Source organism: Typopeltis vanoorti, chromosome 25 (genome assembly GCF_054136105.1).
Source record: "Typopeltis vanoorti isolate ZY-2024b chromosome 25, IOZ_Tvanoo_1.0, whole genome shotgun sequence".
NCBI lineage: Eukaryota > Metazoa > Arthropoda > Arachnida > Uropygi > Thelyphonidae > Typopeltis > Typopeltis vanoorti.
Genome location: NC_143573.1, coordinates 62,585,407 through 62,602,392, shown reverse-complemented (window position 1 = coordinate 62,602,392; position 16,986 = coordinate 62,585,407). Strand labels below are relative to the sequence as shown.

General features: G+C 33.8%; 1 long non-coding RNA gene across 1 annotated transcript in view; it reads left to right on the top strand.

Moving 5' to 3' along the window:
* The window catches only part of LOC150092789 (uncharacterized), a 160,564-nt gene extending 154,184 nt beyond the window's left edge, over window positions 1-6,380 (top strand). The window contains exon 4 of the long non-coding RNA XR_016550536.1: window positions 3,560-6,380. This is a non-coding gene — a long non-coding RNA (uncharacterized LOC150092789). The remainder of the gene's footprint in view (window positions 1-3,559) is intronic.
* The last annotated feature ends 10,606 nt before the right edge of the window (window positions 6,381-16,986 follow it).

Below are 16,986 nucleotides of genomic sequence, written 5' to 3'. Positions count from 1 at the left end.
ATCCGACCTTTTTGAAGTTTAGATCACGCTTGCACGAGATTGAGTCCATAATTTATACATCGCATTGGCGTCAGTAACTCAAAACTCGCACACAAAAAAAAGGTTTATGGGATTCCTCTAGAACCGGTATTGAAGCTGAGGAATATAAAATTTCCCGCAAAGCAGTTAAGATATGTTTTTAAGTTTTCAGTGGCGTAGGCTATATCGAAATACCACTAAGTTAACATTAAATGATTTCAATATTATGCAGTTCTTTTTCCTGATGCATTGATATATTCGACGGAAATCTTTTTTTTTTTCCCTAGAATTTTTAACTACGCTCCTCAAATCGGGATTTTGACTCCTCAAAACACACCAAAGAGTATTATAATTTACGAACCACGTTAGGAGCTTGGGTGATTAGTTATTGTGCGCGTGCGTCTTCAGTACTAGTCCAGATCTACTGTCTAACGCCTTTCTTTCTCAGGTTTATTGCAATACCTTTATCCAGATTCCTGATTTTGTCTCAAGAACAAGTCTTCTACCCTAGGAGCAATAAAATCTGAGTCACTGCATTCTGATCTGATGTAATGGCTTCGTGAAAACATTCTTCAAGTTTACTAAGTGTTCTTGGTAGTGATGAGATGTAAACACGTTTTGTGATATATGAGATTGGTACGAAGAAATCCAGTGGAGTACCGTATAGCTGTTAACTGGAGAGTAGTGATTTTTATTTAACTCGCGGACATAGCACCATTCTGTGGCTGAAAAGATAACTGTTGGGCAGAAAACAATGCTGTCCTCTGCCTTTGCTGATGTATGATTTGCTACTACTTCTAAAATAGAGTAGATATATATCTAGTGGGAAGAATGCCCGCATATTGCAACAGTCGTTGATTATGTAGGATGTATAAACAGCACATTAGATGCTCGCGTTGTGGATGCAGCTTACACATCCCACGTCATCAATGCTGTATCTGACAATCAATAATGAAATAATTAAAGCAAAACCTAACAATCAACCAGAAATCGTAGAAAATAATTAAAGCAAAACCTAGTTTCATTAATGCATGACATACCCACGCAATATCACCTTCCAGGTGACCTGACATCTAATCCGACCATCCCACTTCCTGACTAGGTCGCCTATGCTTATTATTCATTCGTTCTTCCCATGTGCATTTCCACCTTATAAGTCAAACGGGAACGAATAGGCTTTTTCCATCATATTTGAAGTGTGGTAGCCTTCTTTTGCTAGGCATTATGGATCTTTATCTATGCTTAGCTTACATACTTCAGGTGTTTCCTTCTCTCATTGTCATTGGCATTTATTTATAATGCAAATGATCTTTGCTGTTTGAATTCAGATTTTGGGCGTTGCCAGAAAAGTCGATAGAAATAGAACTCCTTATAGTTCTGCCGAATTTGGCCGTCGTGTTGCAGGTACCACCCCTATTAAAATTACCATAAAAGTTTTTCTTTATTTTGGTACTACCTGAGATCAATTTTGGTCTACACCTGCCATGCTATTGAAATAGTACACGAAATGCCCATGTTGTAAAACAGCAATCCATCATTTGGTTGAGATTTGTTTGCATCAGGATTTAGAATTTAATATTCAAGGATATTTTTATTTCATGACTAGTTCGAGAAGAATATTTATACATAATCGTCAAATGGCAAAGGCAAAACACCCATTTTAATGAGAGAGACCACCTACCACCATAACTTAGTTGATAAAAGCAGGTTTACTGCAAAAACTGTAGGATCAAATCCGACGAAGGGATGGGTGTTTGTAAAAAGTGTTTTACAGCTGTTTTATTTTATAGGGCGTGTCTTTGTCTTTTAATCAAAAATTCACATACCAGTTTAATTCTCAGATTCAAATACTTAAGCACTATTCAATAGCTTTCAGAATGGCTACTTTACTCTCTTAATGCTACGTTGAAAGTGTACCACAGGGGGAAAAAGCAATGGACGTCGAGCCCAGATAAGTGAACATGTGAAGAAAAACATAATACTGAAACAGAACCCGTAAAAGCAATGTCAAAATGTTAATGCTTATTATTGTCGTTGTGAAGAAACTTGAAATATCTGGAGAGGAAGCAGATTCTTAGAGACGGGTTCCATTTTTGAGGATAAGACCACACTAAAAAAAAGAAATATAACAAGAACACCGACGACTGCTCATCTCACGTATATAAGTTAACAGTTCAGAAAGATTTTATATTTTTATAATATCCACTTTGTCAATAATTAAATAATAAACATTGTGAAAATTTTCTTCATTAAATACATTTTACTAAACATAATTTACTTTTTTTAAGTTTGATTTTATAATGATATGCCAACTAATCAAAGCTGCTGTACCTTTTTAGTGCATATGAGTTATTAAGGACATTTATCTCTTAAAAGGTGATTGAATAATTTATATATAATAGACTCACATTTGTCAATCGAAATATCAGGATGAATAAAATGCTTTGATCTTTATCACGGGAGTGCCATGTTTCGTTACATTCAACACAATCGTGTTATGATACTGAGAAATTGCACTGGCGTATGTAAACTGTAGACATTGGCTATAATATATAGTGTACAAAAATTTGAAGAAACTCGATTCGGAACAGTTTTTGTTGACTGAAACATTTTTAGTTTGAATTTTCTTGGTGATTGAAATCTTTAGTGCGCTCCTATCTATACAAACTTTACGTAGCATCATGTGTTATAGAAATCCTTTATCTATATTACTTCAGCATTATTGCAATACCACCTGAAATTACTTGTAGATATCAATTCAACTTCACGCAGATCGTGAGCTCCTTATGAAAGCTGCATACAGATGACCATAAAGCAACACTTAGTTGATGCAAATAATCTCAAGTACTGTATTGATTAAATAACTTAATTACACTGTCACTGACATTTAACGGATGAAGGCTGGGGAGGGAGATAGTTTTATTCTCAATACCTCTATTGACCTGTCTGTCCTTCGTTCTTGTTTTTTTTTCCTTGTCTGCTTTTTGTAATCATTAGGAAACTTGTAATTTGCTAAGCAATTCCACATTTTATTTAGTTCATTATCTGTAAGCAGGTTCAAGCACATTTTTTGTCTTTTGTTTCTTGTTACAAGTACCTTTCAGCAGAGATCGAAGGTGTTATATGATAAAGGATAATGCCTTATTTAGATATAGAAAGTGTACCTCATGACGTAGCGCTTAAATCGAAGTTTTCGATCTACTAAAACAAGTGGACAGCATTGACATATCAGCTAATCTACGAGCGAATGTACTGAAGTACAAGAGCTATAAAAAATCAGAAGAATGATTGATTATTTTTTTTGTTTGTTGCTTTTTTTTTTACCAAGTTCAGTATTTGGCTAGATGAACATATCACTATATAAATGAAAGTCGAAGTCGCAAATATCTGTGTTCTAATGAAATTTTATTTTAATATTAAATAATAAGGAACGTAAAATTCCATGGATAATTAAATGACAAATCATAATCTCAATTAATTAGTCAAATTTATTCAATTAACTAAGGTTTTAAGGCGATTTGTGTTTTTTTTTTATCCATAGCAATTTTCTATTTGGAGGATTCAAAATGTTTGTTATGAAGTTCAAAGATCAAGTTCCATCACGTGTAGCATGAGATCCAAGAGAAAACAGTGAATCCAGTTGCAAGAGACTCCATAGGATAGAAGCTTACCTAGACAGCTTTTATGTTAAAACCAATCAAACAAGATATGAAGAAAACCACATGAGTTTCTTCATAGGGTTTCCTGGTATTTGTCCAATGGAGGACGATGTAAGCAAGATTTCTTATGAATCAATGGAGAAATATTATTGACAATTTGTTATTCAACAAACAGGAACGATAAAATACAAGAAGCAATATACAGTACAATAATGCAAAACAAAGGGATAAAAATACAAATGCACTGTATACGTTCAAATTTCAAAATAGGTAGTACTCTGAGGTAGTCATTGTTTAGGGTATGCTCCCCTCCACGCTCTCAGCACTATCTTAAATTGTTAAAACTGTTCTACTCTTATTTTTAAGTAAAACCACTTTCGTGTTCTAGTTGCTAAGTATGCAGAATAGCTCTTTAAACTATTTTACATGGTCGTTGCCAACCAAGCGAGTTTTTTTTCTCATGCCATAAGCTAGTTCTGATATCCAGTGTTTGTTTATGTGAAGGAATATCAGTATTTTATATATTTTATATAGGTCTATTTGTCTTACATTGCAAAAAAAAAGTTGTCGGTTCGAAGTAAATGTATGCATGAGAATCTTGCAACACCGGATGATAGTTTGAGATTTTTTACCGGTAAATTTTGCAGCCGGTTCCACAACTGCAAAGTCTGTAATTTATTATTAGTAATATAAATGCGTTATTAGTAATATAAAGTGAATAAATTTCCTCGACAATCCGATTCAGACAAATATTTGTAAGAATTAACTCTGTGGAGGCGAGCAGTTCAAATGCTTGATAATACAGTTGGAATTTTATGTCAGTTACGTTACAGTGTTAATTATATTTTTGGTTAGTTCAAAAAATAGATATATACATATATACTTTGTTTTTCTGTGCTTAAATGTAGTTTGTTTCTAGTAAACCAGCCATGATTAGTAGTAGGTCAGATTCAATTAATCACGGAGCTGATTTAATATATTAGTAATCAGTTTTGTAAATAATACAGCACAAGTCAGAGTCGTGACTTCCTTTCAACTCAAGTCATTCATAAAGTTCTAATAGTACAGATCCCAGTTCAGAGTGACTTCTGTTTTGCAGTTATGTAGCCATAAATATCTCACTCTTACAGATTGCTTATTCTTTTTTTTTTTTTTTGTTTGCCAACTAACTTTGTAGAATTCATAAGTACCTCATATACTACTTACACGTAGTTTTTTTTTCCCAAGTAAAACTGAGTTATGTACTAAGCCTTGCTGATAGCTATGAATAATGTAACGGTCTTTGTGTTCTTGTTTTCAGCTGTGCAGATTCGTGACATTAACCATTGTGTTCCCAAGTTACTATTTTCCCTAAAGCCAAATTGGCAGTTACGAAAAACGAGTATTGCTTTGTAAAAGCTTTCTCTTCGAGCTTCGCTTCCAATGCAGAAATAATTAGTGACTCCTTTCCATCATCTCCTCTCTTTCTCTTATCCATAAATGAATTGCTCTCAGACACCGCTAATCCTGTCCACAGCTTTTCAGACGTTAGCATACTCACTCAGTTCATCCAACTCTTTCGACCAACTACGTAGTTCTCAATCATCCCATTGAAGGGGGTAAGTAGATAGATCAGTGTTTAAGGCGCTGGTTGCAATTGATCTTGATGTTTCGGATGTCTGATCACGACACGCAGTGAACGGCTAGAGAGAGCTATCCAATTCTAGACGATTGCAGGCAGACCAAAGAAAGGCGGTTTGCTAATCAGGCTACGATGCCAAACACGATCAAAAGTCTTGGGTATTAACAAATGGGAGCGCCTCCGTAGCTCAGTATAGACGATGCTCTTTGTATTTTGAAACACCTGGGTTCGAATCCATCCTTCTAGGAGATGCGAAGAACTTTTATTAGGACTTTTCATTGCTTACGTTTTACAGCATTTGCAGAGAAATTTTCAGAGTTTTACAGAGAAAATTACATTGAACTGGCAAACAAGATTCCTCCTCTTTCTGTTGGACCGGTTAAAACAGCAGCAGTAGCAGCTCGCATCCCTTTTCAATACAATTGCAAACACAACAAATCTGCTTTTCGTCTCTTCCTCACTTATTCCATCTCTTTCTGAACAGTCTTCCTCATAATGCGTTTCGCAACAACTCCAGCTCTTTAAGAGTAATGTCAAAAGATCTCTTCTTTCTCGAACTTTAACTGCACCTTACACACGACACTGATGTGCTGGCCTCTTGCACCTCTCGTGTGTGCATCAAATATATATAAAAAATTTACCATTTTACTATTAAACTATAAAGCAATTAAGCTTTTATTATTATAGCTATTAAAATATTTATAAAATTAAAATTTATTATAATTACTTTTATTTCTTTCATTAGCATTTTCAGTAAATTAGCATCTTTAGGATTCTGAAGCACAGCATGTATTATTAAGTTTTATGTAGTAGTGCTGTTTTTTTTTACTTTGTCCCACAATTTTCATTGTATCAAATAGTAGGTTCGTATCCTTACCCATTTTCAGGAATAGCGTAAGCCTTCATGTTACAATGAAGACTCACACTATTCCTTTTCATTATTCCAAGTAAATTGTTTGACGCACACACGAGAGGTGCGCAGACCTCTCGTGTGTGCACGAGAGGTGTGCTCAAGTTCCCATTACATTCTTGAGTTATATTCACAGCTAGTTAATTTACAGAACCCCGTAGAACTTGTCTTTGGTATCTAATATTCTGTTTTATATATTTTCAATTATTTTTGCAATCTACATCAAATTATGATGCAGGAATACTTTTTTGGATAGTTTTTTCTTTTATATTTATACATTTCATCCATCCATTTTTGCTTAGCTTTTCTTCTCTATATTTTATCGTTGTTGGTTTACATGCATTTTCCCTTATTTAAAGTTCGAAAACATTCAGTATTGATTTATCAATGAACTTTTGTTTCTTACATGATTTTCAAACATGGTGTAATCAATTTTATTTCCTCTTTATACTATATCGGTCATTGGTGGCTAAATTTTTAGCTACCAATGACCTATTATACTCAAGAGATAATTAACATTTTAAGCGTACTTTAATGTATATGGTACATTGAAATATGATTCAAAAAATCACTTTAATATTAAAGTGATTTTTGAATATCTTAGTTTGTCATTTGATTTTGTATAATGTGGTAATCTGTACTGATACTCTTGCATGTATGTTTGATATTTCATCAGTAACCCTTAGAACATTTTCTTGTGATTTTAGTGGTAGTATAATTGTCTATGGTCTATGTTACTTAAAAATTAAAAATATTTTACATAATCTTTTAATGCATGTTTGTTTTCTCATATTATATTTATCAGGGAGTTTCCTTATACCATTTCTCTCAGTACTTCTAGTGAAGCTGCAACGTTTTGCTTGACTTTTAGGAGACCCTGGTGTTGTAGTCGTTTATCAATTCTTCTACGATGTTGTAGAACAATAGGACATCGCCATTTACTTTATTCTTTCTCTTTTGCTATTTTTTTTGAATTGTTCAAAAAAAAAAAGTCTCGTACATTTTGGATGAAGCATTTTTATGCTTGCTTGAACACACAGGCCATTATATTTTTCTAATTGCTCAGTCACATTAAACGAAATTGATCCCCAGTTCTTTTGTTTTTGTATGACTGAACTTGCGATTTCTGTTTGTATTTTTAAACTTTTATGAAATTTTAATTGATCTCTTACATTTCTTTTCTGCAATATCTTAGTTTCCAGTATTAAAATAAAGTGACGATATAATTTACCTTTTCAATATCTGTTTTACTTTTCTGGATAAAAGTAAACAGATATTAGTATGGAATTAATAATTGCTAACGTTGACTGACTCCTAATGGATTTATTCATTATTTTAGAAAAGATGGAAGGAAATATGGGATTGTAAGTTGATAAATAAATATTTGCCTCTCTTATTGGAAATCGATTGAGGATGAACTATCTAAGCTGCATAATAAATATCAGTGAAATAAAATGTGCTAAATGCACAGAGGAGTCCACACTTGGTTTATATACCTTGAGAATATTCGCAGAAATATATTATGAAGCGTTTTGTTATCCAGATTAGTCTAGAATGTGTTATTCTTCCTTCTGGTAAATCAAGAAAGGAATTAAATATGAGGCTGGTTAGAAAAAAAATTACTTCAACAAGATAAGGGGATATTAATCTAGATCAGCGTTTCCCAAACATTTCCTACCACGGAACACTTCACAAATCCTGAAAATTTCACGGAACACTTGATTATTTTGTAATATATTAATTAATAATTAATTGCTACTTTAACTGATTTTTATCATTAGTTAATAATTGATAATTAATTAAACATCATTTCAACATAAACATCATTAAATTAATTTGTGCTGATTTTTATTGACATATCCCATTCTGATCACCCAAAATTTATAATATTATTATAAGTATACTTACGAGTGAATGCAGACTTTTTCTCGTATGTGCTGGTAGTTTTCTCCCCCCTCTTTATACATCCTGGAGATCGCTTTGTATGGCTGGTGGTGGATGACTCGCTATCTGTTGCGTCACAAACACCTTCAATAAGAGAATTTGTAATACCAAAATTAAACAGTCCCTTGTCTCTTATTCATATTAAAATTTAAATCGGCAGGCCTATTACTTTTAAAAAAAATCACGGCACTACGGTTTCGAAACTTTCACCCTACAATACGAACTTGCGAAGAAAGTATTCAGTATTACCAGATTTGAAAACCAGATACATACTACTTTGATCTTTTTTAGTGGAAAATTTTTCTTTATACTTCCTTGCTGATTGGTCACTAACATTTGCAACACAGATGTTATTTCTTTCAGTTGTGAGAACAGAGGATACGCCCCCCATTGTTATAATCCGCTTGCAGGCAATTTTTATGACCCGTCATAAACAGCGGTATTCTCTTTCCCAAATGTTGAAAGGTTTTGGTGTGGGAAAATTAACGATACACAGATGTTATTAGGCGTTCTGGGTCTGAACTTTTCGACATATTCACGAATATTATTCTCCTCAGAATATTTCCACTATAAAATATTTATTCATGAGAAATGCTTAGAAAACTAAAATGACAAATTCCAGGAGAACTTCTCGCGGAACACTTATTCACCTTCCGCGGAACACAGTTTGCGAAACCCTGATTTATTTTATCGACATAAGAGTAGAAATGTAAAACCTGGAGAGTAGTTCGCATTTACATAATGCAGCAATAGGACCACCGGAATGCAAAACAAGCCGAAACAAAAACTGTACAAAAAATTGCAGCCAAGAGCTTCATCAAGGATCTAGGAAGCATGGCTATCATTTGGTCATGAAATGAAAAATAAAGGTCTCTAATTATTAAAAATTATTTCGACGATGCAGTCGACGACCATTCTTTCCAAATCTAATGAGACCAGATTTGGAGAAGAACATGGAACTACATTCGGTATCGTTCTTAGCTAGAAATTCCTGCGCAGGCAATTAAACCATTGCATGTTCAGGTCTATGTCAAAAGACTTTGAACAAGATCCTGATCAGATTTCCAACAGATTAGTTAACATTGCTGATCATGATGTCTTTGTTTCATGGATGTGTTTCTTAATTTGCACTAAAAGTGCTTCCGTTTTGCTCTTCAGTGGACTTTCGCATCACTTACAGAATTTACATTAGTTTTGAGCTTGAGAAACCAAAGTTTAGCATCTTAAAAATTACTGTGGCTGTTTTTTCCAGTTTGAAGCAGAAACTGATACTCTTACGAAGTTCATTGAAGTATCATTTGTTAATGACCGGAAATCACAAAAAAGAACAACGCAGTCGCATTTCATAATGAATAATGGCTCAGTAATGCAAGCCACAACTTAAAACACAGCAAATATCCAATTTTTACTCTAACTCCACCTAGCGGTGAATGTGGTTTCATCTGATAATTAATCGGGAACTTTGGGATCACATCTCGCAGGTGTGATTTGAAGATTGAAAATGGACATCATTGAACCGGTAACAGATCATATTGATTTAGTGAGGAGATTTGCATGTTTTTTTTTCTTAACATTAATCGCGCATTAAAAAAAAAAAAAAAAAAAAAACGAACTCCTCAAAAAAAAAAAAAAAAAAAAACGTGACATATCAGCTCATCTTCCCAGCATTTATTCCAATAGTATAACTTGCTTTATGTTTGGTTTTCGGATTTGTATTTAAAACCGTTTATATTATTATAAATTGAGGCGTATTTAATTTCAGCAAAATGAGTATGATTTCGATAAATTAAAGTCAATAACAAAGTTAGTAAATTTTAAATATCCATTTTTTAAGAGCTTAAGTCTTAATCGCAGACACTGGTTAGCCATGATTGCTGCATGCATGTTGTTTTCTTCAATGTGGGTGGTCACTGTACATCACTACCTTATAACATTAGATAATGACATACTGCGAATTGTAACAATTTTACATAAGCCAAACGTCTAAATTCTCTGGCTTATGGTTAGCGAAATGATAAATTCGCAATGCAAACGTATGACAAATCAGATGGAAAAACGAACCTTTATAATTGACACTGCCATCCACCCTCTCTCATCAGAAAGCTTTCTTTACAAAAGTCATTGCAAAACGAAAAGGAGAAGGAAATAGCTCATTATATGAATGACCTTTGACCCATCTTTAACATACTCCTTTTTTTCTGTTTATATATCTGGTTTAAACAGTACGTGAGAAGTTTCACCCTGAGATTCCATTTTTTTTTTATTTTATTCAATGCAACTAACCCGTTGCTAGGTAAATGCGTGCCATAACCTACCTTCTATGTAATCCATCTTCATCAGCAATGACACACCAACAGAACGTTTGCTAACGAAACCTACAATCACCGAGACAATAATAACAATGAAGATCGTGGAGGTATTTTTTTTGTTATTCTTAACTCAAACTCTAAAAACAAGGCATCGCATCTCCTGTAGTTATCCTGCTCACTGTAGCGAATATTAATTTGGGCTAAACCAAGGATTCGATTAGTGTGGGACGAGTGGCCTTATGCGAGAAAATAAGGATGGGAACATTCCTAGTCTTTGTTTTTAAGTTGCTCACCAAACAAGATCTATTTGCCCACAATAAGGTAAGGTAGATTTAATATGTGACAGTAGGTTGGTCTCTGTTTCCTAGCCTGTCCAAGACAAATCTAGGAGGTGTGGACTATTTTGCAAATAATGGAATAGCGCCTTCAGCATAAAAAGAACTTTGTGTCTAGAAATGTTATTTCTATGAGGGTCGATTTAATATAAATTTAGGTTACGAAACATGTACTGTTAATACGCATATGAGATGGTTATTAATAAATTAAATAGCATAATATTTGATAAACTTTTAAAATATACTATTAGAAACTTTTCACTATAAGTGTGGGGAAATCAATGGAGTTGTGACGAAAGTCTTTCTTGGGTAGTTTTAAACATTTTAAAGATAAATGACTTGGAAATGAGTACAATATAATGCAGTTCTGGGTTCACAAATTAAATTTTAAAGGTTAAAGGTTTCCATACAACGGAGATCTAAGAAGTGCGAAGCTCTCAACTTGATTTTCCAATAGAGAATAAATCGACCTCGACGAAACAAGATGAGTAACAGATTTCTTCCTTATTAAACTGTCGCTAGAAGTTTTAAACCGAACTTTGTCCTTTCATCCAACATGACTGATCAATTGTTCTTGGTATATCTGCTCTTTCAAGCGCACCTCGACAAAGGACTAACGTTTATTTGGAAGTTTGACATCATGACGTTACCTTTGAATTTACTTCTAAGAATATAGTTTGACGAAAGTTTCTACTCTCTCTGCAAACATTGCAATGAATTGGTGGTTCTGTCAACGTTTATTTGTCGGAACCTGAGAGATCTTTCCCTCGATAGTTTAAATAATTGAAACTGCATCCAATACAAATTAAATTTCATTTTATCTTGGGCACATTAAATTCTTCAGCACTGACGCTTAACATTTTATCTGATGACCGACTATCCCGAACTATACGACTATAGATTTGTTTTAAAAAATGTAACCGACAATAAATCTTTTTAGGTGATTTTGATTTCTTTATTTTCGAAACATACTTTTACCAAAGTCGACCTCATTTTATATACGTTATCATTAACCAGTAGTTTTATCCAGATAATAAAAATAATTAATTTTACATAAAATGCAAATTTTAGATTACAGCGAATATAGTTCAGCGTTATAATGCACTGGAGCGAATGGAACATTCTTGATTTAGATGATGCCAAGTAGTATTTTTTAACGGACAGAATATGTGCCAATTTATGGCACATTAAAGAAACGACAAATGACAATTTATGGCTTTCAAAAAAACTTTTAAATTTATAAAGATTAATTGTTTTTAATAATAATAAATAGATATAGCTGAGCATTACTGACATACAATATGGAGGAAAATTACATGAATTGCTTCCCCTCCCCCGAGTGTAGGGGAGTAAATTTCTTTAGAAGGCTGATGCTGTGAAATAATAATGCATGTTGCCAAAGTTGCATGTTGCCATGTTGTCTTTACGTTTTAGTAGGAATAACAAATATTAATGTTTTATATCAGAATCACTTCGATGATATAAAGAACTATAATAAGCAGGATGACTGAACACCGTATCGAGGAGCAAATAAAAATATGCTGAGATATTTCTGGAGAAATAAAACAGTCATTATCCTTTGGTTAAGCTTGACTATTTAACTTCCATCGAATAGAAATCCAAAGAGCAGAGTTCCATTGGAGGACTACTGAATTTGATTGCACTAAACAAGATTTGTCGAACCAATCAATGGATGAAACTAAAGTTACTAATTACTAAGTAAAATTACAAATTATTTACAATTCACTGAACGATTCTGATCAAAGCCTCAATTGCCACAAGCATCTTACATAATAGCTGGTTGCTGTGACAAATGCTTCTTGAAGAATAGAATGGAATGGTGGAGACATCCGCTAATTCACTCATCCCACTAATATAAGATGAAGTACGAGTATATTATTCTTAGACGCTGTTACATTATTGTATTCTACTGCTTTAAAATTATGTGAAAACGGCTTTGGAGACCACTTGTGATGATCAGTGGCTTTAGGGAAGGCGCTGGGAAATATATCTTTTATTGGAAATATTTATTTTTCCCTTCTGTTTTCTACCACTTTTGCAATTCTTTCCAGAACTGGTTTTCGTTATGTTAATTCTTTATTGCAGCTATTTCGAGTTTGGTCATATGTACGAATGTGGTTCTGGCTGTGCCTACTTCAATGGCACTTTATTGGTCAGTAGCGAATGACTAGTGACCCAAAGTGTCAGGTTTTGCAGTATTAGCGGCACCCGTCTCTAGTCACGTAGGTTGAAAAGCAGGGTTAACCAGTTACTATAGGAAATGATAATTCACAGTTACATGTGTTGTAACTCTTAATGCGTTTGTTGACCAAAAGGAACCGACTGCATATTTGTGACATAGTTGAACTCATGGCTTGCGGAATTTTTTAACAAATGAAAAAAAAAAGTGGAAGAAAACGTGAAATAAGGACACCTACACTTGACTGGTATGGTGTTTGCTTGTTATATCTAATAGCTTAAACATATTCGTTACAAAAGTCTTAAAATGTAGGATTAAAGATACGCCATTTCAAAGAGATGAATAAAAATAATTTGCAACTAAGAAATGAAAAATCAGACATCGTCTCGCCTGTGATTATGATGCTATAAAATGAGACTAAAAACTAAATCTGAGAAAGAAGAGATGTACATAATTCGGAATCTCAGAATTGTAATGGTTGTGAATGTGAGTTAACTAGTGGAGACAGCACCAGTGAATTGCCTTCAACACCAGGTAGACATCTAAGTGTGATGAAAAGATCTAGAATTCGTATGGTGATATTTCATAGTAGTATGTGTAGGATTTTCGATCAGATGGAGCAGTGCAATTGAGAAAAGCGTCAGAGATTTCAACTTTCGAATTAAAGCTAATGATGCACAAAATAACTTCTAGCAGAGGAATTAGCGTAAACGAAACAAAAATTGACTTCCAAAATATCTGAAAAAAAAAAACGGAACAGTGTTTTTAGTTTTATTCATGGCAGGAGATCGACTGAATAAATTTTTCTTGTAAGTCCAAACCTCTCCAAGAATTTCACTATTATGACAATAATGTTAGGTGCAGTGATATGTGGTTTTAAATTCTGCAATTTTAATTAAATTGAGCGCAAAGGCAATTCATCTTGTTGCACTTTTAATTTTATTTTTAAGAGTAATGTGCCTTATATTTTTCCAAATCAGTATAATACTGTCGGATTCACATTAAAAAAACAAAAAGCTTACAATAATTTTAAAATATTAACATCCTGTTTCCCGGATTATCTCATTAGTTCACCTATGATACTAAAAAAGTATAAGAGGGTTACAACGTTTCGTGTTCAGAAAGAAATTCCTTAGCTCAGTGGCTATTGACAATGGTCTTTGGTTGGAAAAGACTTTAGCCCAAATCTCATCTAGAGTGAGAAGAATCTTAGCAGGGCTTTTTTCTTTCAGAAACTTTGGTTTTGATCCACATAACAGGCAAACCAGTCAGAGGAACATCCACAATTACAAGATATAACACAATGTCCTCGTACCTTTAGTTGCTTTGGTCTAATTCGAAAACCACTAATACGAAATTTGTCAATTGTTTATGATGACATACCAACTTTTGAAACATTTTTCTGCATACTACAATCAAAAGAACAATTCAACAATTATATAAATCTTAAAACGAATCAAGATAATTCCGATCTTGAAATATTATCCAAGTTATTCGACAAAATAGCAAGTTGCTTGTCTGCTGAACGACTGCAAAATGTCATTCAGTGAGGCTAAATCTAGTATCAATTAGTAATAGTTGTTGACCTTCAGAATTAAAGACAGTCATCTATATAAGAGACTAAAGCCAGCTGCTTTATGAAAGGGTGATCCTAGAGTGATAACTGGAATCAACTGACATTAAATAATTACTAATGATAACCATTATTAAGTATATTACCAGCACTTAGATCATTCAAAGTACGTTTGTAAGTTGAGCGAAGGCTACTTGAATCTAAGGTTATTTTTATGTAACTACTACCCATAAAAAACCGTAAACGTATAATACATTAGTATCTAGGTGGTCTGAGGTTTTTTGTTTCATTTTTACATAATAAAACTCCACTGTCTAGCAGCGAATTATACTGGGCGCTGAAATTCAGTAGCAGTTGGCTTGCAGATTCGAACCCACAAGCGCAAAAAAAGTTCGCTATCCATTCTTCCAAGTAGATCAACAGATATTTCCTCATCAGTTAAATAAAATATTGTATTTGATGTTAAAAACCAATGAGCAATTGGTTTCGCCACGTCAGTTTCTAGTTTCTGGAAAAGAGTTGAATTCAAATAGTGTCGGTGACGGGGTCAACTTTATTAAACCTTTCCACGCGAAGTTGAATTTGATAGAAATGGCGACGTTTTTTTTTTTTTTTGCAAAAATACACCAAGGTTTGCAAACACGCATTTCTTCAGATAATACTATGGACATAGGATTGATCACTATATTCCGCTAAAGTCAAAGGTCAAGATTCACTCCTGAACATCTGAGGAGTAGCGTGACTTGCCATCCTGTATGCATTACCATTGGAAGATGAGCTTTTCTTTAAATATATTTTTTTAATTTTTGAAGTATTGCTTACTTTATTTTCATAGTTATTTATAGTCAGAAAAAGTCTATCTAAAATGAAGAATAATAAACTTGAAAGAATTTCTGTTAATCCTAAGTCCTAAATAACATTTTGATAAAATTAAAAGAACAACATCTAGAGGAAATGATGGTAACATCTACGTTTGCTTATACATAAGATCTATGCCGGGACTACTAACAGCCGTATATATCGTGACACAGCCAGAATTAATAGTACATCATTTAATCTCAATTACAGGGGAGAGGCCACCGGCATAATAGTACAAAATGGCGAAGCATATATAATGTTGCTTATTGCTACGTTCACACGTCACCAGACTCTTAAAATCAATACTACGACACACGTTTTTTGCTTGACCAATTCCAATTGATTTAGAATTTCAATTAATACAAGTATTTTCTTCTATTACAGCCACGAGATTAATACTTAGGAAATACGCCTATTAATACAATAAAGATTTACTACTGAGGTGTGGATGTCGAAAATTAAATACCGGAACAAGACAGAGATATTTAATATCCAAGAATATGGTCTTTATAGTTGCTTGTGGTTTGACCTGACGTAATTTATTGTCGCTAATTATATTTATAACAGCAAAATCCCAAGTATTTTGGCATTAAGTTGGCATGACACTTCAAAAGTAAGCATGCGGAGTTCAAAGGTCAAGCTGTTTGATGAAACTGCACACACGGAGTTAATGGTAGATATTAGACCGATCAAAATCTATCGCATGTGTTTGCTGTCTGTTGTCCGGAAATAAATTATTTACTAACGATGCTGTTCTTGTTTGTCTGACCATCCTAAAACGATTTTTTTTTTTTTTTAAAGCGATGTCTTCGTTCTACGCATGCAGGAATTTCGCAGACGGGAACACGTCATTCAGTGAGTTGGTATATTAGTGATCGCTTTTTTATGATGCTTAATTTTCTTGTCGAAAACAGCCGAACTGTCTCGCTGTAAGCGAAGCATAATTTATTTCTTTGATCATGTGACGCGTCACATGCAGCAGTTATGATTGATATCATTAGTCACAACAAGGCAACTAAAATTAATGAGATTAAAGTGCTTGAAAAATAATCAACCAGCTTGTATAATGTCAAGGATGGGCAAAAAGGTTTACGACATTCCATGTTCCGAGGAAGTAATCTTTATTGGAATGTATGTGATGTTTTATAAGGTCACAGTTTAATAAATACACCACATTAGATCATTTTGCGCTTGTAGTGAATTTTGGAAATTTTGCAGATCACCAGTGCATCCATAGGAATCTTTAGCCCAATACGTGCAATCTTTAAAGGCTGTGAATGTCACGGTAACTTCTATATTAAATGCACTTCAGTAAATCTGCAACAAGCACTCTTTCCTCCTTCATATTACAATACCCGACAGTTTGTTATTAGAATGATAAAACGACATCGCTTTAATAAGTTTATATCGCGAGTGGAATTCTCACTCTGACAACATAAGGGCCAGCGCTGTCCCAACTATTACCATAGTTTGTGCTAACACGTCTGTGATGTACTGCCTATTAGGCTACTTCATGCATGTTATCTCCTCCCGGCAGTCTTATCAACTGTATCGTATGC